The sequence below is a fragment of the Zootoca vivipara genome, chromosome 1, assembly GCF_965207765.1.
Source record: "Zootoca vivipara chromosome 1, rZooViv2.hap1.1, whole genome shotgun sequence".
Lineage (NCBI taxonomy): Eukaryota > Metazoa > Chordata > Lepidosauria > Squamata > Lacertidae > Zootoca > Zootoca vivipara.
In genome coordinates, this window is record NC_142582.1 from 16,684,636 (window position 1) to 16,712,456 (window position 27,821).

Here is a 27,821-nt window from a genome sequence, read left to right on the forward strand (position 1 = left end):
GGCCAGAACCACCCTCTCCCTGGTATTCATGCGATGCCTCCTTTCACATCACTCAAAAATAAGAACGGGGGAGAAATTAGATTCAGTTCACACTTGAAGGTGAACCTACCTAAATTGACCTTTCTGATAACCAAAACATAGCCATCCTTCAAAACTGGCACAAAACTGGCCAAATGACGTAACACAGTTCTCCAAATGCAGCATGCATATAAATGGATATATAAGTGAAAACGACATGTAAAAATGCCTTACCGGTATATTAGATAAAACAAGGCAGCATTGTGTATATTAAGAGAATTCTGCACTAAAATGCTAATAGGTTTTCATGAATTCCATGAGGACTTTTATAAACAAAAAACAAATTTGAAGCTGAAATGGAAATGTGGACAATTTAAGATTGGGGGGAAATCAGAAACTGAAACCAACATAGTTTCTCTCATTCTTACTCACAGATACTAGAGTTGCTTGTATTCAAGGAGGGAAGCTCAAATTGGATTTCCAAAGCTTATTCTTTCTTTATTGCCTCAATCCTTATTTCGGGATATTGGCTGGGGTACCACAGTGCCTAACACTGCAAACTGTAATCCAGAAACTAGCTTATTCAAATCTCACCTCAGTCACTAATATCACTGGCTGGCCTTTGACAAGCCTTGTGCATTTGCTTCTTGGTTTATCTGAACACTGACACTCCAATAATTGAATTTGCTCTCAGTACAATAGCCTTGCCTCTCTCAATTATTACTCCTACCTACTGTAACGTTCCAGTCGCTCCCATTCCCCCCTTTTTTTACTACTTTCAAACTCTACCTATTAGTCCTACACATGGGTCTGAAGCTTTGTGCAAGTCTCTGATCATGAAGTGTTGATATTCCCTTACTACTGGAAGCTTGAGCATGGCTTTCAGAAAGCCTCAGTATGGCTGCCAGATGTTCCTGGCTGTAATGAATTTCCCTGACTTCAAAGGGTTCTCCATGCTGAGAAAAACAAAGCCCCTGCAAAATGCAATTCCTATCCAGATCATTCCCAGCTGAGCAGTAACCCACCAATGGGTACTACAGTTGTCCATATCCTGTAGTTACAGGAACTCGATCTGGCACACCTAATGTTCAATGCAATAAAATACACAATTCAGAATTCATGGGCTTGCACACATAAGGAGAAGATCAAATATTGATAAAGATAAAGCATACTTCATAGGCACGCTATCACTTTAATTTATGTTCACAGATGAAACGCATTGAAAACAATTCAAAGAAATTGGGATACCAGCAATCTAGCTCTGGTACCATAATTTCCCCTACATCGATCTTTCACTCAGTTTCTGAGTTTATCCAGAAAATGAGACGATCCAATAAAAGTCCAGTGTGTGTGTGTGTGCCATAGTTCAGCGAGACAGACCATGCTTTGCAAAACTGAAGGTCTTAAAATCAATCCCTGTAATCTGGGAGGCAGATTTTGTGGGACTACACCCACAATTGGAATGTAGCAACTGAAGGGTATCATTTGTTCCAAAAGAACAGATGCAACTAAAGGGGGGGGGAGCATATGTAAAAGAAGAAGAAGAAGAAGAAGAAGAAGAAGAAGAAGAAGAAGAAGAAGAAGAAGAAGAAGAAGAAGAAGAAGAAGAAGAAGAAGAAGAAGGTGCACACCTCCACAGAACTTAGAAAGAGTAAATATGGCAGTTCTGTAGAGAGCATCTGAGAAAGAATTTTAAAAAATCTAATTGTGGTCAGAATCTGCTACAGCCTGCCAAACCAAAGAAAGGCTGTGGGTGACGCTTTCATGAAACAACTTCCAGATGCTTCATAAAAGCAAGAATTACTAGTAATGGGGTACTACTACAACTACTGTGATATCTGCAGGAATACAAATGCCACTATGCTTGGAGTCACTAATGAATTCCTGGAATGCCTTGGTGGCCAGCTTCCTGTTTAAAAATTTTGGGGAGGAAAAGAGTACACAGTGCTGCAATTTGTGAGTTTATGAAAAGCTAAAAGGTGAGCCTGGCCAAAGGCGTACCCTGGATTTCAGTGAGAAGCTGAAAGTGAAAAATATTGTTGGTCTCCTCATCTGTTGCATACCTGCTATGCATCTGGAAAATGGAAGCTGGAAAGCAGGGAAAGAAAGAGAGAAAGAGAGAGAGAGAGAGAGAGAGAGAGAGAGAGAGAGAGAGAGAGTCTCTGTTACCATACTTCTATATCTGTATACTGAAGTCAGATAGCGAAATGTTTCACTACTCTTGAGCAAACATATACAAGTCCTCAGGTAGACCTGAAATCTCTAAATTTCCAAGGAAGATAAAGTATAGACGAATGAGTTTTTTAAGACTCCTACTAAGTATTCTCCTTTTCCTCCACCCCCTTCCTTAATCCTTCTCAAAATACCGTTTTACCAAATACAACAAGTGGATTAATCAATTGCAGGAAGAAGAAGAAAAAAGAAAAACCACCTTCCTTCCATATAAATTAGTATTACGGTATCAGGACTGAGGTTTAGCCTTGCTTGTGAACACTTGGGCTCTTTTGAGGAAGACGCTTACAAGAAAGATGTCTCCGAATCGATAATGTAGAGCTTATCAGAGCATCACTGTAACAAGTAAGGGAAAGCACCAATGTGGAAACAAAGAAAGTGCACAACTATCACCTCAGCTCTGAAGGGAATTTTCCAGGACAATCCATGACTAGAAAATGTAATAACAGTCCTGCCCTGTTTAAGATCAAAGACGTGATGCTGCAGGTTAAATTATAGACATGGTAATGGTAAACTAAAAAGGCTTGGATACCTGCCCTGAAAAAGTGTTATGTAGGTACCCTATGTTATGAAATGCAGTTGTCAATGTTGGGTGGTGGCCCTGAGGACAGTCCTTTCCATATAGCCACGATTCTTTTTCAAATCAATACCTCACCCCAGTAGCTGCATCAGCCCTGGCTTTTGGATACAACAGATAAAGGAAAACGCTGCATACATTTCTCAGTTTTTAATACTTCTTTCTCTTCTCATCTTCTCTTTGCAAAACCAGGTCTGATATCTTATTTATGAAATTGGGGGTTTAAAAACAGAATAATGTGGGAGTGGAAATTATATTAAGGAAAACATTCAGCAAATTTATTCTAGTTTAACAAAATACAATTGTCTCCAAGGATTGCCTAAATACAATTAAGAGTGTTGAGGTCAAGGGGGGGGGGGAGAAGTTATCTTTTTTATTTTTTTACCCCTCCCAGGCAAACCTTGTTTTCTTTATGACGTGATGCTTTTTTAGCCCAGCAAATGTTATGATCTAAATTCTTTGGGAAGAAAGTGTAAGAGAGTCTCTCTCTCTCTCTCTCTCTCTCTCTCTCTCTCTCTCTCTCTCTCTCTCTGTGTGTGTGTGTGTGTGTGTGTGTGTGATTCTAAGCACTAATTTAGAGATAACTCTCTGTGACTCTACTGTTTCTCAAAATCAAAGGCACAAATTGGACCACCAAATGCTTCCACCATCTCCAAGCAGATGCTTGGTGTAGATACATGCAACTTTTCCAACAGAATGCCTGCTTGAGAGCAGCTGGCAGAAAGATGGGTTGTGCTGCCTTCCCACTGAGCACTGAGAGGTGGAAGGGAGAGACTGTTGTTTTCAAAAAAACATCCCAAATGAAAATGCGAACACCATCCACAGCACTCTAATACTCTATACCCTAAGTAGCTTAGTTTTATACATAATATTCTATTGATGCACTCAAGCGTGTCCTCCCAATGCCACATTACTGCCAAAAGGAATATTTTATCATATCATACATAGAATCCTGAAGGATCTTAACAGGAAAACGCTTTCAAAAGAATTCAAGCATTGGCTTATAAATTGGCAATGACAGTAGACTTGCTTTGGGGGACTTGCTTGGCGAAAATTATTCCTGCTAGAAATTCCAAGCAAATAAACATTGTTACGGTTCAGTCTTAGGTCTACATCTCAGTTCAGTTCAGGCACTGGACGTTGCGTCGGAGGCCCTGCGGTGTGGGTGCTGAGTGCCCACAACAAAAAAATTGTGGGAGCTCGGGCCTCCCCAATGCTGCCCCTACATTGGTTGCTTGGTGAACAGGAGACATTGCTGGTCTCCTCTCACCTTTGTTCCCCATGTAGATCTATATTCATCTCTTGTTCCTGATGCAGATCTTCACTCAACTGTTCTTCCCTGGTGGAGGGTTATTTTTTGCCAATTTGTGTATTGCCAAAATGTCCTGTGCTGTCCCTGTCTGCATGCATAGGCTCTTCATCAGACATCCACACCAAACGCATGGCTGTCAGGAGGGCAGATCAGGGCTGGGGAACCTCAAAGGCAGGACAAGCAGAGCGGCCCCACTGCCCTTTAATCAAGCAAAGCCGAATAAAATGGATGAAAGGGCTCGTGCCTCTTACATTATATCTCCCCTCCACACACACACAAGAGCTGAAGTTTAGAGTGACTGGGCTGTCAAAGACAGTTTGACATTTAGTGTGTGGGTTTTCTACAGCTACAGAGACTTCTCAATCTTATTAAGCATTCCAAAATCAAACTGACCTCAGCAAATAATAGCCTTTAAATAACACACATCCACTCACCCATTCACTCAACTGCCTTGAGCTGTTGTCTGTAGGGCTAGTTAACATCCCTCTGGCTTAGCAAAGTTTCTGTTTATGAATGTTCAGTATGGGGGGTCTACCAGACAATGCAGCCAGATGCAAAAAGAAGATAAATATGAAATGTTAAGTTAAGAGGACAAAGTTATCAAATAAACCACCATTATAAAAAGATATAAAGATTCACATGAGGCAAGAGTAACAATTTATTTTTAGGGATAGCCACAGAATCTCTCTCTCTCTCTCTCTCTCTCTCTCTCTCTCTCTCTCTCTCTCTCTGTGTGTGTGTGTGTGTGTGTGTGTGTGTGTGAGAGAGAGAGAGAGAGAGAGAGAGAGAGAGAGAGAGAGAGAGTGCAATCCTACAAATTGCAAGAGATCACATGGAGTAATCACAAAAGTCACTTGGCAGCCCACCTACTCCTTATCTTTGGAAAGCGACAGGACAGAAAGTAAATTGGCAGCAAAAACAACCCCCGTCACTATTCTAGACAGGTTGGACATCCTGCCAGCCTAGCTGACTCCAGAGGTACTGAAGTTTAAAGAACATGCAGTTTTCTCTGCACAGAGAAAAATTACAAATCCCTTAATCTTACCAGGAAATGGAACATCTAAGCATCATTTCACCTTTCTATTGTGGCATTTGAGTAGTGGAACCTCGTTTTCTCATACACTTTAGGTGGGCTGCTAAAATCTCTTTTATTTTGCCAACTTTTAAAATGTGCATCAAAGTTCTGCCTTCCTGTTTTTATGTTGAGCTGTCCTGTCCTTGTTTTTATTATATAAAGTTGACTTCAGTATGCTGGACAGGTTTTTATTGGGCTTTATGTTTCTGAGGAATTATTTTGTAAGCTGCTTTGAGAACAAATAAATGAATAGGATGCCATACCTGCCAGCCCTCTTACTCTCAGTTATGCCCCTTGTAGAGATAAAACGTGAGACAGGCAAGCAAAAGGGAAAGGAAGGGGGTCAAATTTGCAAGCCATTTTTGAGGATCAACCCTGACTTCTTAGGGCTGAACTAGACCTTGTGGCGCCACTTTCTTATGTTTAAACTTGAAACTGCACCAGCGAGTAAGAGTAAGTAATGAAGGTCTGATTTTAAAAGCGGGGAGATGCATGAGGAAGACATGTAGATCCCTCACACACATGGCTTATCTCCCTGAAGCTTCTCTCTCAAAGTGCTTTTATCCTCAGTCAAACCCTGATAGTGGAAGGCTATGGAAAAAACCTTTTGAGAGATAGGATGCAGGGAGTAAGCCACAGGAGGCAAAGTGGTTCTATACATTTCTCATCCATGCTCTCCCTTTGCTTTAAAAATTGGACCCACCAGTAGGGCTGGGAAACATCTGGTTTTCAACATATATCACCAGCTCAATATCGTGATATACCAATATACAGAAGTCAAACAGAATCCGTTCTGGAAGCCCATTCGACTTCCAAAACATTCAGAAACCAAGGGGCAGCTTCCAATTGGTTGCAGGAAGCTTCTGCAGCCAATTGGAAGCTGCAGAGGACATTCGGGTTCCAAAGAATGTTTGCAAACCAGAACACTCACTTCCAAGTTTGCAGCATACAGGAGCCAAAACGTTCAACTCGCAAGGCGTTCGGGATCCAAGGTATGACTGTATCAAGATGTCTGAAATAAGAACGGAGCTATGTAGAAACACTGGCTGGCTTCACGGTTTCCCCCACAATGTGATTTCTGCATAACACACACACACACACACACACACACACCATGATTCATGATATATTGCCAGGTCAAATATAATGAAACCAACATCATGCTATGGACCAGAACATAGTGCTTATAATGACAAGGTTACAACTTCGATCTCCGTTTGGGACAGCAGCATATTTCTGCATTGCAGGGTTCTGAAACCAGTTTTGGATGATATATTGCCCAGCCCTAACACACATAATGATTCGCAATATACTACCAGGTCAAAAATTATGAGACCTGTATCATGATGTGGAATTCAGTTTGGGGCGATTTTTCGCCCAGACCTACCCACCAGCCATTTCTTCCTATATAAGGCAATCCCCTACTGAAATACTATGAAACTGCTACAGTGACCTCTAGCTTGGCCCTCTGTCAAACCAGAGCAGAGGTTGTCAATACCGTGCCTCCCATATGCTGCTGGACAACTCATACCATCCCTGAGCATTGGCACATTGGCTGGATCTGGTGCCGTCTACAATGATTGCCTCTTTGCCAAGTGGACGAGAGTTGGAGTCCAACAACCTCTGGAGGGTATGTCATTAACTAACCCTGAGCTAGAGAGTGGTGGATGTTGAAAACACATCTACAGATATACAGATATATTAACTTGCTAACTGTTGAATGTCTGATAGCTTCTTCGGATTTTGCAAGAGTCATCTTTTAATGTTGTGCCTCCAGAGTCTGTATATTTTCCAAGTCTCTTCTGTTTTGTTAGTTTTCTCTCTGCGAGACACTAACATCTCCAGAGGAATCTTTATTATTTCCTTTCTTCCTAATATAGATACAAGCCACTAGTGGAAAGCAATATCAATAAGCTGCATTATTTAAAACTACGATTTTATTTAAACTACCTCCTGAAACATTCCGCTAGGGTGGATCTCACTCAACCCTTGAAATGGCGGTGCTTTAAAGAAAATTATATGGTGCTTAGAAATGTAAAGGCTCAAAAACACAAGAGAAGGAAGCCTGGAAAGGGGGGGGGTGTCCCCAAGGCTTAATAGGAAAACCTTAGAACAGAAGGGGAGAGTGAAAGGAATACAGTGGTACCTCTAGTTAAGAACTTAATTCATTCTGGAGGTCCGTTCTTAACCTGAAACTGTTCTTAACCTGAAGCACACTTTAGCTAATGGGGCCTCCTGCTGCCATCGTGCTGCCAGAGCACGATTTCTGTTCTCATCCTGAAGCAAAGTTCTTAACCTGAGGTACTATTTCTGGGTTAGCGGAGTTTGTAACCTGAAGCGTTTGTAACCCGAGGTACCACTGTATTTCATTAAATGTGTTCCTTTTCAACATGCTCAATGGAAATATTTTGTGATACAGGGACGTTCAACTATCAGCCTGGTCCATCAAGGGTCAAGACCAAATTCTCCTCTCTCCACCCCACCTCCATTTGCAGGTGGCGGAAATGAAGGTGCAATTAAATGGTTGAAGGAGTGAATTACCATTTGCTGTGACTTCTTTTCACCCACTTTCCCCCAAGAAACCTTCCTGACATTGGATGCAGCGACAGTAAAACTCTATCTAGAGCATGGATAGGCAAACTAAGGCCTGGGGGCCGGATCTGGCCCAATCGCCTTCTAAATCTTGCCCGCGGACAGTCCGGGAATCAGCATGTTTTTACATGAGTAGAATGTGTGCTTTTATTTAAAATGTAACGCTGGGTTATTTGTGGGGCACAGGAATTCGTTCAGAGGGCCTTCTCGGTGGTGGCGCCTGCCCTGTGGAACGCCCTCCCATCAGATGTCAAAAAGGAAAACAACTACCAGACTTTTAGAAGACATCTGAAGGCAGCCCTGTTCAGGGAGGCTTTTAATGTTTAATAGATTATTGTGTTTTATTCTTCTGTTGGAAGCCGCCCAGAGTGGCTGGGGAGACCCGGCCAGACGGGCGGGGTATAAATAATATATTATTATTATTATTATTATTATTATTATTATTATTATTATTATTATTATTATTATTATTATTTCCCAAAATATAGTCCGGCCCCCCACAAGGTCTGAGGGACAGTGGACCGGCCCCTTGCTGAAAAAGTCTGCTGAACCCTGGCTGTAGAGGCTACCAGCCAGCAATGCCCCTGGAATGTGGCGTCACTCTAGTGACATTTGTGGGGGGAGGAATGGCAGCTGCTGAAAGGTGCTCCATTGCAGCAGCAGCACCAAACTGCTCTCAATTTCTGGGTACCCCTTTCATCCATCCTTCACTCAAAAGTCAAGATGAATGTTCAAGGAACTTTCACAAGAGCGTCAACAGACTCTTTATAAGTCTAAAAGGCATTACCTCCCTTCGTTTTTATCACAACCACTTTTTCCCTTGCTTTTTGCCTTTCAAAAAGGTAATATTCAGTCTCCCTTAGGGTGCAAGACCAAGTATGCTTGTAACCACTAAAACCAATAAAGAAGATATATAATTCTGCATCAATATGCACGCTGTTTTGTGTTATTACCTATAAGATATTTCATCTTCTCCCAAATTGTTACTGGAGATGGAGGTTGTTATTCGGTCATGCATTTTTATCCCACCCACATTCTATGGGAGTTTCAAGATTATTGGACAATGTTATATCCTCAACCGTGTTTCACGGTGACATTGTGTTGTGGGTAGAAGTCAGCATTATTTAACTTGCAAGGCTGTTTAACCTGCACAGGTTGTAGAATTATGGGCAGTAGCAGTTTAGAGTTCAAGCAAAGTGTCGCTATTTTGCCTCGCTCCCCCACTGATAGGGTACTATGTGCAAGGAGCATTCGAAAGGTGGCACCTACCCTTCCATCTGAAATGACAGAGTCCATTATTTTACCACCTAACTTTGCATGATGTATAGATTGGCTCTCAGGGTTTCTTCCCCATTATTTAGGCAGCTCAAAGGTCATTCTAACACGCTGCAAAGCTGATGAATTATAAGCTCAGAAATATTACAGGGAGCATACTGTGGTATTTAATATATTTTTTAAAAAGTGGTGTGACCCCAATGTTTATCTGAAATTAAGCACTGCTTCAGAATCTTAAAGTGTTAGGTGATTATCCTTGACATTACCACACACTTCAGCTTTCGTGGAAAACCACTTCCGCTGACACGGAGGTGGGGTTGTGGGCTTGGCCCGACTGAACTCTCGCGATGAGGGCTGAGATTCAGCCCTCTCGCGAGGGGGGGAAGCCCCGCCACGTCATGAGCAGGCTGGCCAATCGGGTCAGCCGGGGCGGGGCTTCCAGCCATTTAAACCGGGTCCGGGCGGGAACGCATCCTCTTTCCCCCCGGACCCCAGAGCGTGAAGTTCTCGTCGCTGGACCGTGTTCTCGCCGTTCTCTTTTAGCTTCATCCCTTTCTTTGTTCCTAATTCTGCTTTGTTTTTACAGGCTTCGGAACCGAGTGCGGGCACAGCGTCGGAGGTCGGCCCGAGCCCCTGTGGATCGCTTGGCGGGCGGACCGCGCCTCCCCAGAAGCCGCGCTTCTACAGCCTCCGTGCTCCGCGGCTGTCTCTAGCAGGGATCGGACCTCCCTCCGCAGCTGACCTCCCTCCGCGGCTGCCTCTAGCAAGGCGCGGGCTAGCGCCCCAGGTTCCGGCTACCGCGTTCCTCCCGCCACCGCTCCTCCCGAGCACCGCGCTCCTCCCGGGCACCGCGACCTTTGCGGCACCCTCCCTGGCGCCTGATTTGCCTTCCTCCTCCGGGCCTACCGCCTCACAGCTGATCGCGCTCCTACCGCCTCACAGCTGATCGTGCTCCACCGCATTGCTGCGAAGTGCCTCCGAGGATTCCTGTGGCCCCCTTCGCCGGAGCCCCCCCTTGCCCATTGGAAGCCTCGCCGGTCCTTTCCGCAGCGCATTCAAGAGCGCTCCCTGCGTGGCGGCCGCTTCCAGGTTGCGGCGGCTTCTTCCTGCCTTGCTAGCGATCGGCCTCCGGGAGCTTCAAGCGCGCGCTCAGCCTATTACGCCGCTGTACAGCGGATCGCGCCACACCGCCACACAGCTGTTTGAACTCCGCCTGGCCGCTTTTGGGTCGCTGCTGCTTCCTTGTGTCCTCGTGTTTGGTGGTCGCAGTGAGTACGTGTACGTCGCTGGGTTAGCGATCCCCCGGGGCTCTTCTCAGCCTGGTCTCTCCTGGCTCTAGGTCCCCCCCCCCGATTTTAGCCTTGTTTAGCCTCCCGGTCGCCATTGGGAGTGTGGCCACGTGCCCCTCCCGGACGGCCATCTTGAACGGGTCCACGTGCTTCAGTTTCATTTCCCGGCCGCGGCGGCCATTTTAAAAGGGCCCACGTGCCTGAGTGTGACAGCCATTTTAGGTGTCCTTGCCCGCTCCCCCCCCCCGCGGCAGCACATCTTTGCCTGGCCTTACCACATAGTTTTTTCCATACTGTTGATTGCTAAGGTTTATTAGTGGATCTTGGTAGGGGCCGGTTACTTCAACCGCACTTTACCCATTTGGGATCCTAGGGTATTTTGGCCTGCCGTTTTGATTCCGCAAATAACCCGCAATAGTATTCCTTTTACTTATTGTAAGTGCTGGACTGGTCCTGTAAATATTTTGGGTTTGTGCATTCCTTTCTTAGTTTGCTAGCCTTGTGGTATTCGGCCTTGCTAATTATCCTAGCATTCCTCATCGAGTTTAGGGGTCGTTGCGTCTTTGGGGGCCTTACCCTGCTGTATATTCTTACACGGGTATATTACCCTATATTACAGTGATAATACAGAAAATTGGCATAGTTATATTTACCTGCATTTTCCAATTCGGGGTTAATTTGTGAGCGCTGCTTGGTGTGTACGTCTTTATTTGCTATTACCCTGCGGCGTATTCTTTGTCTTCTCTTTGATCCTTTGTCTTAGCTTAGTTTACTTCTAAAGTCTATTGCTTTCGGGGTTATACACCGCGGCTTAGCTTGATTCCCTTGATAGCCTGCAGGAACATGGCTGGTCGCAGCCTGCGTAACAAATCTAAGGGTGCAGCCCCTCCAGCCAATACTGGCAACGCAGCTGTAGGCCCTGTCCCAGCTTTCAACCCTGACGCCCTGGCCCAGGTGGCTTCTAATTTGCAGAATATCTGTAATCAGCTGGGTCCTCTGTGTAGCACTTTGGCCCCACTGTGTGTCTCTCTCGCCTCTGCGACCCGGGTGTCACAAAATAGTGTTGCCAGTTCCCAGGCCTGTGTCCTCGAGACTCCCCCGGAAAATAGTCAGGCATCTTCCTCCTCTAGTTTCTCCCTTCTTAGTTCACAGACCAGCAGTGGGGGAGCTCCTGGCCCCTTGCTTACCAGCACCCAACGGGACGATGGTGCCCGCCCGGGCACATCGTCGTCTTTCGCGAACAATTTCTCCCTTCTCAGTTCTCAGGCCAGCAATGGGGATGCTCTTGGCGCATCCGCCGCATTGTTGTTCCCTAGTCAGCGGCAGGACGCAGAAGCACGAGGGGGCGCATCTGCCTCCTGCATGCCTAACCCTCATCAGGTCCAGGCTGCAGCTGCCTCCTTCATGCCTAACCCTCATCAGGTCCAGGCTACAGCGCAGCCTTCACAACAGGCTAGTGGAGCCTCCTTTATGGCTAACCCGCATCAGGTCCAGGCCTTAGGGCAGCCTTCTCAACAGGTTAGTGGTGTCTCGCAGGGTTCATCGCCTTCCTTCATCCATAACTCTCAGCAGGTCGCCAACACGGCACAGGCGGCGCAAGCAGGCGTTCAGATAACCCACCAAGGTCCACGTGACTCCTCTCAGGACGCGGGTCGTGCCCCACCGTCCCCCCTCCTGTCTGCTCAGTCTGTTTCAGATCTCCTCAGGTCTCAGGCGGTGCAGGCGCAGTCGTGCCCTGGACCGCTTCAGCCAGCTGCAGGATTGAGCCCGGCACCAGAGGCCATCGGCACGGGGCCTGGGCCTGCCAGTGTGGCCTCAGTCACCGAAGAAGTACAACAAGGTGGGAAGGCGAAGAAGAAGACCGACAAGCGGAAGCGCAGCAGGAAGGATGACTCCGATGATGAATCAGGTACGTCTTCCGACTCGGACGCGGACATCCCTATGGAGGATTATTGGGGGGTGGCTGAGGACCAGATGGGCCTCCCGGCCTGGGTGCATAGGAGGAGGGCTAGCTCCCATCGGAAGTCCTTTAATGGTACGCTAGAGTGTCGGGGCGGTGCTGTGGTTCCCGAAGTGAAAGTCTCCACCTGTGCGGACACTGACATAGTGCTGGGGTCCCACCTTTCAAACCGTAAGCGGGAAAAGATACTGAACGGGGACTTTATAGATGTCTTCACTCTCCTGCCCCTGTCGCACATGTTAGGGAAAGGGGAGAAGAGGAAGCAGTTTGGCAGGCGCAAGTTTAGAACCCCGCGCGCAGAGCGTACTTTTGACAACTGGCACGAGGGCATACATATTTGGGTGGCTGTGATTTCGGCAGCGTATCCCAAGAGGGCCATGCATTTGATGGCTTACATAGCGGATGTCAGGTTGGCCTATTCAATGGCTGGGGAGGCGGCGGCACTAAACTATGATGAAGATTTTCGTAGAAACGCCTCTCAAAACGCAAAGACTCGCTGGGACCAGAGGAATCAGCATTTCTGGAGCAACCACGTGGTCCCCTATGTCGATAAGAAGCAGGCGGAGCCACAAAAGTCTCTCAGGTTGGAACCCAGGAAGGACCCCCGTCGTAGGGTCTGCTGGGAATTTAACAGGGGCCTCTGTCAGAGGCCCAATTGTAAGTACGCGCATGAGTGCGACAAGTGTCTCGGACAGCACCCTGGGGTATCTTGCTTCAAGGGGAGGCAGCCCTTTCGGGGGGGAAGAGGCGGGGGCTCCAACCAAGGTTCCAGAAACCCTCAAGGAAGTGGGCAAGGATCAGCCCCTGGCCAAAATAGATATTAACACATCGCTAACGATAGCATGCTCCCCCATAAAGCTTTCCCCCCTGCGTTCACTCCTAGACCTCTACCCCAACATCAGTGTGTCCACCTACATCTGGGACGGTTTCTCTCAAGGCTTCAGAATCCCGGTGCTTTCCCCGCCTTTGTCGGGCGACCCGCCCAACCAAAAGTCTCTGCGGGAGAGGCCAGACATAGCGATCAAGAAAATCAATAAGGAAATAGCTGCTGGTCGGGTGGCGGGCCCCTTTGAAGCACCACCCATCCCCGGACTCCACATTTCCCCCCTAGGTATCGTCCCAAAAAAGACACCGGGTGAATTCAGACTCATTCACAACCTCTCTTTCCCTATTGGTAAATCGGTAAACGATGGAATCCCGCAGGAGCTTTGTACCGTGAAGTACGCTTCCTTTGACCAAGCCGTTAAGTTGGTAAGACAATTTGGAAAAGGGGCCTTGATGGCCAAATGCGATATAGAGTCGGCCTTTCGCCTTCTGCCAGTGCACCCTCAGGACTTCAAATGGTTGGGCTTCAGGTTTGAGGGGGCGTACTTCATAGACAAAGCCATGCCCATGGGCTGTTCGGTTGCGTGCGCAGCATTTGAGGCTTTCAGCACGTTTCTGGACTGGGCCCTCCGCTTTCGAACAGGACTAGCGGGCGTCACACATTACCTGGATGACTTCCTCTTCGTGGGTAAGGGAAATAATGCGGACTGCGCAGGCCTTATGCAGGCCTTCGCCGCCCTTACTCAGGAGCTTGGAGTGCCCCTGGCGGCCGATAAAACCGAAGGGCCCGTGGTTAGATTAACTTATTTGGGGATAGAGTTGGACACCGTGGCGCAAACATCGCGCTTACCCATGGATAAGCTCACTGCCCTTAAGGAACTAATTTCGCAGCTCATCCTCCTCAAAAAGGTTACCCTCAAACAAATTCAATCCCTTCTTGGCCATCTTAACTTCGCATGCAGGGTCATTTCGCCGGGACGCCCTTTCTGTCGTCGTCTAGCCAGGCTGACTGTGGGTCTCAAGCGGCCATACCATAGAGTCCGCTTGCCCAAGGGGGTAAGAGCCGACCTTGAGGCCTGGCTCACCTTTCTGGACCATTTCAACGGGGTGTCACTTTGGCAGGACAATCTGACCTTGAGTTCCGATTTCCAGGTGCAGTCGGACGCAGCAGGCTCCCTGGGTTTTGGTGTTTACTTTAAGGGCAGATGGTGCGCCCAGCCTTGGCCAGCGAGTTGGCATGACTCAGACATCACACGTGATCTAACCTTCTTAGAATTCTTTCCTATAGTCGCCGCGGTGCACTTGTGGGCTGAGGAATTTAGAAACCACCGGGTCTGCTTTAGGACCGACAACCAGGCGGTGGTTAGTGTCCTCTCACGGCAATCATCCCGTTCCAACAGGGTCTCTGCCCTTCTTCGGGCTTTTGTGCTGCGCAGCTTAGAATTGAACATGCAATTCACGGCAAAGTTCGTCCCAGGGGTAAATAACGATATTGCGGATGCATTGTCTCGTTTCCAGATGGACCGCTTCCGATCATTGGCACCAGAGGCACAGCAGTGGCCAGAGCCATTCCCGGAGTCCCTATGGAGCCTTGGGAGCGAGAAATCTTGAAGGGAGTATTTGCGTCTGTTGCCCCCTCCACGTTGAGCTCATATAGGCGCGCGTGGAACGAATTTTTAAGTTTCAGACGTAAAGGTCCCGTTTCCGCACCGCTTGACCCCCCTTCAGAAAGGGAGGTCATGCAATATGTGGTTCATCTCAGGGATCTGGGTCGCGCAGCGAAAACACTTAATTTGCACACAGCAGCCATATCATTCTTTTGCAAATCACTATACTCCAAGGACCCTTGCGATAATTTCCATCTTCGCAGGGCCATGGAAGGATGGCGCAGGTTGCAACCGCCGGCTCGCGACTCAAGAAGGCCCATCACGTTTGATCTGCTGTGTCAAATTCAAACCCACCTGCACACCCTTTGCTGGTCCGACTATGAATCTAGTCTCTTTGCAGCGGCCTTTTCCTTAGCATTTTTTGGAGCCCTAAGGGTTGGAGAAGTAGTGTGTGAAGACCACCCCAATGGTCTCTCCCGGGGGATCAGGATGCAGGATGTGTCCCTGTCAAATTCCTTAGCGGTCGTGCACATTCGACAATCAAAGACTGACCAGCGGGGAATGGGTGCCACCATTCGCCTACCAGCAACTGGCAGTCACGGCCCTTGTCCGGTGTTAGATCTAAGGCGTTTCCTTTCCCTGAGGCCGGCTGGCGCTGACCCTCTGTTGGTTCACGAAGACAAGTCCAAACTCACGCGTGCCCAGTTCACTCGGGTTCTACGTAAGGCCATAGCAGCTTGTGGCCTGGAACCCAGCCAATTCTCTGCCCATTCCTTTCGTATCGGGGCAGCCACCTCCGCTATGCACATGGGGTTGTCGTCTGAAAGGATTCAGGAGCTGGGGAGGTGGAAATCGAATGCTTACAAGGGCTACCTGCGCCCCACCCCTTAGCCTTCTCCTCAAACTGATTCCCGCCTGTCATTTTCCTCTTTCAGGTGGGCACCACATCTCAGTGTGGATAGCGGGTCACAGCATCATCCATTGGGCCCGGAAAAGGGCGGTTGAAACGGGTCTGGGGAACGGTCTTGGCCTCCCAGGAAATGTGAAGGTTTCGTGGATTTCCCGGAGGGGGATGCGATGGAGTGAACTCTTACCAGCAATCCAGGCCAGGGCTGCTTCAGTTGGGCCCCCCCACGCGCTGGTCATACAGCTGGGGGAGAATGATTTGGCGTACAGGAACGCCGTGGACTTGAAATTGAGCATTTTTGAGGACTTTGATAAGTTGCTGGCTTTCTTCCCTGGGATGACGCTGTTGTGGTCCTGCCTGTTGCAGAGGCGTGTTTGGCGTGACGGGCACTGCCCTAAAGCTTTGAACAAATCCAGGAGGCTTCTGAATTCGTTTGTGATGCGCAGGGTGCTGGACCTTAACGGTCAGATAATTGATCACCCAGAATTGATACGCACTGAAGCAGCCCTTTATCGAGAAGATGGGGTACATTTATCACCACTGGGAAACGATATTTGGTTGGGGGACCTAGTCAGGGGGTTAGAACGTTGGTTGCGGGTGTGAGGGTATTGGCGGCGAGCCTTTGGGGCTCGATTGGCGGTTAGGCATTGGAAATTGGCATAAGAGAATTGGGGGGGGCAGATTGCGTCATCCTCTGCCCGCAATTTGGAGATTTAACCTCGTTAAAGGGGTTCCAGGGGCGGTTGCTTTGTCCTGGGCCTACGGAGGTCAGGGCCTGATGGCACCCCCCAACGGTGGCCACAGGAGGTGTCTCAGTGGATCTACATCATTGGGGCTCCTTTCTGGTGGTTAATTTCTCCCAGACTGTAACACACGGGTTACAGTCGGATATAGTCGGTTAGGTTCCAATGCCTAAGCCAATACCGCTCAACATCCGAAACCAATAAAGTTGTGGCCCTTTCGCCCACTTAAATTTAATTCACTGTGTCCTGTGTTTTATTTCTACTGTGTTTTACTTCCTGGGGAGGGAGGGACATTGCTACACAAAACCACTTCCGCTGACACGGAGGTGGGGTTGTGGGCTTGGCCCGACTGAACTCTCGCGATGAGGGCTGAGATTCAGCCCTCTCGCGAGGGGGGGAAGCCCCGCCACGTCATGAGCAGGCTGGCCAATCGGGTCAGCCGGGGCGGGGCTTCCAGCCATTTAAACCGGGTCCGGGCGGGAACGCATCCTCTTTCCCCCCGGACCCCAGAGCGTGAAGTTCACCCACCCTCCCGCCCTTTAGGCTAGGCAGGTCAGGCAGGCTAGGCCGACGCTGCTGTGGATTTCGGTCGGTCGCCTCGGTTGGCCGGGGGGCCGGGTAGGACTTTTTCCACTTGGGCTAGCCAAACTGGTTTTTTCGCCTACCTCATGGCAATTCGTCACAACTTGGTTTTGCGGTTAGGCATTGGAAATTGGCATAAGAGAATTGGGGGGGGGGCAGATTGCGTCATCCTCTGCCCGCAATTTGGAGATTTAACCTCGTTAAAGGGGTTCCAGGGGCGGTTGCTTTGTCCTGGGCCTACGGAGGTCAGGGCCTGATGGCACCCCCCAACGGTGGCCACAGGAGGTGTCTCAGTGGATCTACATCATTGGGGCTCCTTTCTGGTGGTTAATTTCTCCCAGACTGTAACACACGGGTTACAGTCGGATATAGTCGGTTAGGTTCCAATGCCTAAGCCAATACCGCTCAACATCCGAAACCAATAAAGTTGTGGCCCTTTCGCCCACTTAAATTTAATTCACTGTGTCCTGTGTTTTATTTCTACTGTGTTTTACTTCCTGGGGAGGGAGGGACATTGCTACACAAAACATTCCGCTCATTGTCACATAATTAACAGGAATTAACTATGAGCTCCTCGACATGTCCTACGAGCAGCTGATGCAGCTGTACAGCGCCCGCCAGCGCCGGCGGCTCAACCGCGGCCTGCGCCGCAAGCAGCACTCCCTCCTCAAGTGGCTTCGCAAGGCCAAGAAAGAGGCCCTGCCCATGGAGAAACCAGAGGTGGTCAAGACCCACCTGCGAGACATGATTATCCTCCCGGAAATGGTGGGCAGCATGGTTGGCGTGTACAATGGGAAGACCTTCAACCAGGTGGAAATCAAGCCTGAAATGATTGGCCACTATTTGGGAGAATTCTCCATCACTTACAAGCCCGTTAAGCACGGCCGACCTGGAATCAGGGCCACCCACTCCTCTCGGTTCATTCCTCTGAAGTAAGGGAATTTGGGAAGAGTTGTGTCTATCGTGTAAATAAAAGGGTTTCCCAACAAAACAAAACAAAAAGAATAGGTGCCATTTTGAAGGAGCAAATCATCAATTGAAAACAAATTAAATAATTAACCCAGCAGAACAATATCTTCAAAAATACAATGCCAATGTGCCAGAGACCATGCAAAAAGAGCAAATGAGCAGCTGGGTAATATCTGTCCTTCCTTGTCCCGTGGGACCTGCCCACCACCCACAATGGGGCAAACATGCCACCCAAACCACTCACATCCTGAGAACACAGTGCTGTCCACTCCATAGATTCAGAATCAAGATGATTTTTGACATTGGGACTGAAGGTCATGGAAACCTGGGCTGTCTGCTGTTTAGATACTTTGTCATGCTAAAATCTCTGCCTGTTGCAAGCAATTAAAAGTTGTGCACCTATTTTAACCCACGGCTCAGTACGTGTAGTTTTGGTTCTCACATCACAATGATGCCCTCCCACCACCTCACACTATGTCGGAGGCGCAATAAGTCTGGTAGTTGCTCCTTCTATTCAGTTTCTAGATTTGTGTTGTTTTTCAGGTGTATTCTCTGACTTCATTTTGCTGGGGAAAGTCTGACTATGTGAAAAAAAACCATTTTGAAAGTCAAAGGTAAATTAAAACAAATTCCAAACCTGCTGTTTTTAAACCAACCTTTTTAGAATTCTAGGGACCTCCTGATATTTGCACAGCAGGGTATCATTGCAAAGTGCATTGTCTGAAGCCAGTAGAAGTTGAATAAGTAAACTAACAACAGTCGATCTGAAATGAATTGAGGAACACCTGATCTGGAAATACACATAAAAGGTGCTTCTAGGATGGATGACAGATAAAAAAACAAAGCTGTATCCCTCTGAACCTTCACATCATGCACAGTAATATTGTGATTTATTACCGGGGCTGGCGCATTGCAATCACACACCGCAACCATACAGCAGAAGCAGCTAGTGCTGCCAATTAACTACAATTACTGTATGGCACGTGGGACCCAGGTGGCGCTGTGGTTAAACCACTGAGCCTAGGGCTTGCTGATCAGAAGGTCGGCGGTTCGAATCCCTGTGACGGGGTGAGCTCCCGTTGCTCGGTCCCAGGTCCTGCCAACCTAGCAGTTCGAAAGCACGTCAAAATGCAAGTAGATAAATAGGGACCGCTCCAGCGGGAAGGTAAACGGCGTTTCCGTCTGCTGCTCTGGTTTGCCAGAAGCGGCTTTGTCATGCTGGCCACATGACCTGGAAGCTATACGCCGGCTCCCTCGGCCAATAATGCGAGATGAGCGCGCAACCCCAGAGTCGGTCACGACTGGACCTAATGGTCAGGGGTCCCTTTACCTTTACCTTACTGTATGGCACAGAGAGATAAGAGTATTAGTATCAAAATGAGCTTTCAAGAAGTGCTTCGTCTACTATTTGTACAACAGGTACCACTGGATGCATTGCAGAATTGAAATATTAAGGCTGAAGTTTGTAACTTTTTTCTTCATGAGCTTCCTTGTGCTTAAAGTTATAAGCAGAAGAAGACAACAGTGGGCACCATCTCCCAAACCATGCAGGTGTCAATCAGATCATTGAATCATAGAACTGTAGAGTTGCAAGGGACCCTTAGCATGGTCCAATCCAACCCCCTACAAGGCAGGAATATGCAGTTGTCCCAAATAGGAATTAAACCTGCAGCCTTGGTGTTATCAGCACCACACGCTAATGTTGTGCGCAGCCCTGGGATTCCGCCCAACTGGACTGGAGGCAGGTGGTGCCATGATCATGCCACTGGCCTTTAGCCAATCGGCGACTTGGCAGGGGCTGGGGGTTGGGGGGGTACTTAATTGCCAGAGCGACGTGGGGACCTCCTCTTGCTTCATGCTGCCGAGCACCCGCTCGCCCACCCATTAGTTAGGTCGTGTCTGGCCTTGCTTTGGACTTCGGTTGGTCGCCTGTTTTGGAATGGGGGCCAGGTAGGGATTTTTCCCAATGTGGCATATTGGTGGTGGCCACTTGGTTTTTGCCTTAGTAATCATCACAACTTTGTAAGGTTTGGTGGTAGGCATTGGTTTTAGGGGGATGCGGGGAGGGGAGGTGCAGCCATCACCTGCCCCTCCATTTGATAGGTATTCCATTAAAGGAATCCGGGGTCTGGATCTCGTCTGAAGCACGGGGAGGGGCTAGGGCCATGCCAGGACCCCGGGAACCTCAGGGGTGAGCTCCAGTCAATATGTATTGATGGAGCTCCCTCTGCTGGTAGTTTACCCTTGCAGGGTCCCTGCTGGGTGGGCAGGAGCCAGTACTGTATAGTCATTAGCTACCAATGCCTAAGCCAATACCAGTCACACTTGTGTATTCAATAAAGTTGTGGCCTAAATTTGCCCATTAACCTTTAAACTAAAATTCTGTCTCCACTGTGTCTTATTTCCATGGGGTGGTTTTCAGGGCTTGATGCGCAACCTACTGAGCGATCCATGAAGCACTGCTGTTGGCTTGACCTCCTTCACTGCTCCATTAACTATTATATAGACACTACGAGTCTTTTTCCATTAACTTTATGGACAGTTCATTTAAATCATCTAAGACTTTGGTAGATTTTTTTTAAACAACAACAACAACAAGCTGTTGTTGCTTGGATGTTACAGAAAATATACTTTCTACCAAACCTGCCCCCAAACAACCATCAAGGGTTGTTTTTAATTTGAAAATTAGTATTTTATATTCAGAACAAGCTATCCTTCCCAGTCACAAAAATGCTTATTCGTTTCTATAGTGTTTTTTACCAGGTTGGGTGTGCCAGAGAGGCCAAGATGTGTGAAAAAACCACAAAAATAGGCACAAAAATAACAAAACTCAGATTCATCAAGCAGAAGGGACATAAACATTTCATGTATGCTAGGGCATCCTATGGTTCATTATTGGTGCTTTGGGATTTCTTGAGCTCCTACTATCTTCTGCAGTGCCTCATAGGTGAATTTTATTCCTGGCATGTTACGGTTGCAATATATTCCAGCTAAGGTAAAGTCCAGAAATACCTTATGCCACTGATACCTTAGCTATTGTAGGTCCTCTCTTCTGTTCTTTATCTAACTTCAAAATATCCTTTCAAATGAGAAGAACATTGTTCTAATGCAAGCACATCGTATATGGCAATGTAATGTTTGCTGTTTGATTTGCAATCCATTTTCTAAGAATCTGCATTTTCTTTCCCTAGACTGCAGCTGTGTTTCTCAGTGAATTTTAGATAATGGGCGATATCCAGCTGTGACAGCCCACTTGAACAATAGCCACTCTGCTAGCAGACACTCTTGTTCTTAGTGTGGCACAACGCCCACATCTAATGGGTGTCTTGTACCTGAAATATATACTGTGCAACTTCTTGATCAGGAATAGCGAATGCGGATTATGCAGGCTTCAACTACCATCATCTGTAACCATTGACCATGTTGTCTGGGATGGCCAGAGTTGTACTCCAGACATGAAGGGTACCATGTTGACTACCTCTGCCCTAGCACAACTGCTCCTATAATTATTATTATACTAGGTGTTTGTTTGTCACGTGTGTTACTACAGTGGTACCTCGGTTTAAGAACAGCCCTGTTTATGAACTATTCGCTTTAAGAACTCTGCAAAACCGGAAGTAGTGTCCCGGTTTGCGAACTTTACCTCGGTCTAAGAACAGAATCTGAAAGGTGGAAGGGCACCGGCGGAGGGACACCTCATTAGGGAAAGCGTGAGTTGGTTTAAGAACAGTTTCTGTTTAAGAATAGACTTCTGGAACGGATTAAGTTCGTAAACAGAGGTACCACTGTACTTGCATAAAGTCAACTTCCGATGGTATGTTTGATCTCATTGTACAATTCCTAGATTTCTTCCATGTATTGTTGCAGCCACTTTCAACTCCATCAGCATTTATATGAAGTTACAAAACAGTCTAGTCCCACTGATAACTGAAAGTCATAAATATATTGCTGGGGGTGGGGAATAGTTATCTAAAATCCACTCTAGTTCCCCTTTGGCGAGACAGTTGGAGAAATGATGGCAGTCACATCAGTAGTAGCCTCAAATAGGTAAGAGTGCATAAGACTGGAGTGGCTGGGATTATATTTATACATTTAGCTTTAGTAGTAAACAACTAACAGGTAGCTATGAAATGGAGAAAGGGGTCTGTGCTCCATGCAATTCACAAGACCTATAAAGATGACCATGAGAAGTAATCACTCTTAATGCACCTTCAGCACAACCTACAAAATCCTACAAATGTTTCTGTTGTTAAGGCAAATTTCTTTAAGGAAACCTGAGAGCTACTAAATCCTATGTATCCCATTGATTAACAAATGCATATATAAGCAACACACACTTTTCATTATTCCCTACCTTGATGCACTAGTTTGTTGGGGCTAAATACATACAAGGAACTGCTAATCCTGAAGTATAACAAGGTAAATGTATCTTAATAACTATTAAGTGTAAAACAAATGCTTTATTTGCTCATTACAAATGAACTTTAAAGGGGTTATGCCTGATCAAAATGTAACATCCCTACCAGAATTGAGGTACTTTGACAAATAACAAGAAAACATTCAATCGTGTAGCATCTGTTGTATCTAAATGTATCGATTTGATTGTATCTAAATGTATCGATTTGATTGTAGCAAAATGTATCAATTTGATTGTATCTAAATGTATCAATTTGATTGTAGCAAAATGTATCAATTTGATTGTAGCAAAATGTATCAATTTGATTGTATCAAAATGTGTCAATTTGATTGTATCAAAATGTATCAATTTGATTGTATCAAAATGTATCAATTTGATTGTATCAAATTGTATCAGACAGTAATTGCAAACACAATGTTCAAACAAAATAGAATAGAACTGAGTTATAACCAATGTGCATACTTTAGAAGACAGCAATTAGCCAGGACCACCAGTCAACCCTCCAGCTATGAAGGGTACAAATTGTGTACCTGTGACCAGTCAATGAAGACAGAGAGATCCTGGTCACTCTGGAAAATGCAGGGGTGACAGAGAAAAAGTCAGCCCACAGTGGACTAAAAATAAACCCTGATAGCCAGAGTCCAATGAAACGATTGGGGTGTGCTGCTTGCCAATGGCAAAATGATGTGCAGGACTATATTCGTGCAGAACCACCTACCACCCCTACTTTCTTCTTTAAAATAGAGCATTATGTCACAGCCCTCAAGACAGGGAATAACCCTATCCCCCCAAATCTCTTGTCTGGCTGATAATGGAAGGTTTTTCTTCAATGGCCTCGGTGGCCGGGTGCTGCTAGCTTGAGCATACCCCCCCCACACACACACACCTGCTTGGATGAGGGCTACAAATAGATTAGGTAGGTGGAATGTCACCAACAAAAGAAATATATCTTAAACAAAAAATCTACTGACTGCTTCTTTAATACCTGGTACTATCTGGGTGCCTGTCTACCATCTCAGGGCCCCAGTTTCAGCCTGTGGAAGACTGTGATTCAAACAATGCAACAGGCACCCCCCCACACACTCAAGGGAGAGCTCTCAGCAGCTCCTTCCATACTGCCTTGGCTTGAGGATGTGGTAATCCTATTGTCTTCAGTCTGAGGATGAGCCTCCTAAGGCATTTGTTGCTCCACCACCACAGATGAGCATGCAACTGCAGAATATGCCGCAGGCCCTTTAAAGATGGCTTACTGCTGAAGTCTCCAATGACTCTGGTTCCTGGCTGATACATTCTCCCTATCTGGCCAGCAGAGTCCACAGGGAGCTGACCTAGGTCCTGATCTGCTTTGATGTGTACTGGAAGAGGCCCAGGAATTATTACCACTTTTGCTGCAGGCCCCAAGCCCCAGCAGACCAGGATGCCCATCCACTGTCTCTCTGTTCAGCTTGCAAACATGTAAATAAAACCGGTGTTATAAAAAAAGGTTGCTAACTCACAAAGAAGTTGCAAAAGCATCAGACTGATCATTGTTAAAACACTTTTAATTATTAAAAGCCTGCTGAAACATATGTATGTTAAATACCAGTTTTCTCCATAGTGCAAACTAAAGCCACATCAGCTACTCCTCTGAGTTGCTAACTTCTTAGTAATTTCAGTATAGTACACTCACTGGAACGACTGTAGAAATGGAGCTCTGTACTCAAAGGAAGTTTCCCCCAGTTATGAGATGCTTGTGGCACAAGCAACAGTGGCTGCTTGTCTCATTTGTGAACTTCTCAGAGGCAATGAGCTACTGTATCTTTGTCGGGAACAGTGGGGTGAGCTACAGGGACCATTTCTTCATGACAGCAAGGCAATATTGCTCTCTTTAAGGGCATCGCATTGAGACAAGAGTTTCAAATTACTATTAGAGCAACAGAAGGGAAAAAATGGTAAAAGACAAAGAGATCGTTATGAATATAGATGGTTCCCCATCTTTCTCCAGTTTTAACATTTAGGCAGAGGAAAGCTTAATGAATGTCAAAACTTTTAAGACTGCAATTAACCTCCTTTGTTCTGACCGACTTTCATCCCTTGCATGAAAATGAGTTTGACATTGACTTTTGTATGTTCATTTATCACTAGATCGAGGTGGAGTGACATTAGGAAATATATGCTATTGACTGAGTTGAAGAAATGTCACAGAAGCTTAATTCTTCAATGTTTTAACTTTGCCCCTCTTCTACAACTCTGGAATCCAGAGCTCAATGTTTCTTTAAGGTTGCCATATCTTCATAAGTGAAAATCAGGACAGAGTTGTGGGGTTTTTTTGGGGGGGGGCGGACCAAAGTTGTTGCTTTTTTAGTAAAAGCTACAAGAATTATTGAGTTTGGGAACTTTTATAAAAGGGCATTTTTGGCATGATTTAACCCCCGTTGCCAGTTTCCCAGGACATTTGCCCGATTTCCAGGACCCCATTCCTAGGGGCAAATTCCAGGACATGCCCTGGAAAATCAGGACATATGGCAGCCCTAGGTTTGTTACTTCTCAAATAAGAAACTAATGCTGATGCTCCATCCCCCAAGTCCTGTGTCTTATGGAATTAAGTCACATGGGGTGCTTTTGCCTGTATATGCACAGAAGGTTGACTTTGCAAAACTATCCCTGTGTTCATTAGTCCCAGCAGTGGTGTCAGATTTGTTCTCAAGACACTGAACACATTGGCTGAGCCAGCAGAAGATGGTCACTGTGGGACAACAAAAAGCAAATATCTTTTTCTTTAATTCTCAAACCACTCATCATACCCTTTCGTATCTTCAGAATTCAAGAAACCTTTTTTCCTTCACATTTCGCTTTCAAATGTGCTCATTTGTTGTTATTTCTGACAGTAGCCTTTAGGCTACAATCATAAACACACTTACTAGAAAGATTCACTGAATTTAGAGGTTGTTATTATTCACCAGGAAGCTCGCCTAGGATTGCTTCTGAATGTGTCTTGTTTATAATGGCCTTACTTTAAAAAAAATGCAGATTTGGGAGGTGCGCGCACACACAGACACACTTCCCCTGTAAGATAATAAAGGATTTTAGAAATGCATTCTAGTCAACAGAGCATAAGTTCAGATCTTCCCACACCATTATACCATCAAAAAGGGACCGGCAAGCTACACATGTCAATACTGCAACCCTGTATGTGAAGTTTTACCGAACTTAAAGTGGTAAGTGGCTACAGATCCGCAGCCTGAATCATATCAAATCACCCTCGATCGTAAGAAGCATGAGTGAGGCAAACAGTTTGCACCAAAAAGAGCGAATACTTCCTGTACTTGGAAGCATTTTCCTGTCTTCGGGTCTCTTTCCATAAGCATCGCGTGCAACACCAGTTTCATTTTCTAACCCCTCCAAAGCCTCGTTCCTAAGCAGATCCCACCCTAGCGGGTGGGGGTGGGGAGAGAGGGAGAATCCACCTGATTGGCACTTGCTGACACTCAATCTATCCCTGGATCGCAGCCTGCTGCACAAGTATTTTCCTTTAAAAAAAACCACAACTGCAGCCTTAGACAATTACCACCTACCCCGCAGACCTCTCTTCTAAACAAATATGCAGGGAAAGCCGCCGCGCGTTTCGCAACCTGCCGGGCAGAGCCGCAGCTCCACCCGAGCAAAGCGCGATCCACAAAGCGCTTAAGCAGAGTACAAAAAGTCGGTGGCGGGACCGAGCTCAGCCTCCAAGCACACGGTCACCCCGTTTACACCCGAAGGCGGCGGTGGGGGGGGGGCGGTTCACACAGAAGTCCCACTTCGAAGCAAAGCCAAGGATTGCAACCTTTACACAGGAGCGGAGAAGATCTCGCTGCCAGCTCGCTCGCAAAACAAAAAACCAGTTGCAGAGCCGCGGCAGGGATGGAGGAACCGGGGAGCAACTCGAATACAATATTGGGGGGGGCAGGTAAGCCCCGCCCCGCCTAACCGATCACGTGACTCAGTGCACCGAACACGATTCCGACGGCAATGCCCATCAACTTGGGGTGGGGGGATGGGGATCAAGTATTTTCTATGGGGGACGGGACGAGACCCTAGGAGTTGGGAGAGCGGAGCCAAAGCGCAACGGGAACTTTTTGGTTTCCGCCGGCCCAAGCAGGCGACGGCTTCCCTACCTACCCGCCCGCCCCCGCCCCCTCCCCTCGCGACAGAAAAAATGCTGCAAAAGCCAGCCGGGTGGGGGGGCGCGGGAGCGGCTGCAGAAGTTCCACAGCCCAGCGGGACTCCGCTGAGAGCCGAGGGAGGGGGCGCTTTCTCTCGGCTCCCGCCAACTCGCCCTTCCCAAAAGTTTCGGGGGAGACGGGGAGGGGGCTGGTGGTGTGAGGGGGGGGGGACGCCGACGCCGACGCCTGGTCTTCCCGCCAACTTAGCGCCTTCTCCTCAGCCAGCATCTCCGAGAGGCCCCCGCGCGGCGGCGTTCCACAGGCTTCCCTCTCCGCGAAGGGGAAGCCAGCCGCTGCTGTCGGGCAGCTCTCGTCTCAAAGCAAAAGCAAAGTCGAAGAAAAACCGACCCCCTCTGAAGCGCCTCGTCGCCGTCCTCCTCTTGCTGCCGCGTCCGGCGAATAAAGGAATCCCAGTCCTCTCAAGTTCGGCTCTCCATCCACACAACTCCGCAGAGTTCCGGCGAGTTCTCCTCTCCCCTCAGCAGCCGAGGCGCGCCCCCTCGCCCGCTCGCTGGGGCTGCCGCTGCTGCCCGCTCTTTCTCTCTCTGGAGGGAGCGCAGCGGAGGCTCGACGCCACGAAACTTCGCCCGAAAGAGAGAGAGAGAGATGGAGACCGAGAGAAGGGAGCGCAGCCGGCGAAGTGGAGGAGGCGCACGCGCGGCGCGGCAGGGGAAAGCGCCTCAGCGGCAGGCGGCCAACCTCCTTGGCTTCAGCGCGGAGCCTCCGCGGCGGAGGGGAAAGTTTCGTGACGTCACGCGGGCCGGGGGCCGGCGCGCTTCCCCGCCTCGCTCGCTCGCTGCCCCCCTCCCACCCCGCAGCGCTCCGGCCGTCGTGGCGCACGCTCGCCTCCGGGCTCCCCTCGGCCTGAGGCGGGAGGGCGGCGGAGTGGAGCGGCCGGCCTCGCCGGCGGCCTCTGGGCTTGGCTCGCTCGCCGCCTTCTTCTCCCGCTTCCCTTCTCCCGCCGCCGCCTCTTCGTAGATCTTGGCGGGAAACTCCTGAAAGGCGAAGGCGAACTTTACGACCGGGGGTTTCCCCCAGTAACTTTTTATTTTATTTTATTTTTAAAAAGCACCTCCTGTTTCTAAGTTGATAAGGAAGCCTCCTCAACGACCGGGCAGATAAGGAAGGGCTGCTGCCGCATTTCGAAAAGTAAAAGCCAAGACAATTGTGTCTGCATACGTGCAAATAACTGATCAGGTGAATAGAATAAAGTAAAGGTCAGAAAGCAGAGGTTTCTGAAAGGCAGTTGCCCCCAAT

The 27,821-nt window shown here is 47.7% G+C and overlaps 1 protein-coding gene and 1 pseudogene across 7 annotated transcripts in view; one reads left to right on the plus strand and one right to left on the minus strand.

The window, feature by feature from the left end:
- The window catches only part of GULP1 (GULP PTB domain containing engulfment adaptor 1), a 171,611-nt gene extending 144,317 nt beyond the window's left edge, over window positions 1–27,294 (minus strand). For 2 of the 6 annotated variants that reach the window (XM_035135805.3, XM_035135828.3), the window contains exon 1: window positions 26,913–27,275. The gene's annotated coding sequence lies outside the window, so the exon portion shown is untranslated. Of the gene's footprint in view, window positions 1–4,573; window positions 4,671–26,912 lie in introns of those variants that run through there. The other 4 variants (XM_035135787.3, XM_035135821.3, XM_035135813.3 and 1 more) reach the window with 4 other exon arrangements.
- LOC148687489 (small ribosomal subunit protein uS19 pseudogene) lies at window positions 15,252–17,996 on the plus strand (annotated as a pseudogene). The gene is made up of 2 exons (XR_015951352.1): window positions 15,252–15,483; window positions 17,551–17,996. The product of XR_015951352.1 is annotated as a small ribosomal subunit protein uS19 pseudogene (transcript).
- Window positions 27,295–27,821: the final 527 nt, after the last annotated feature.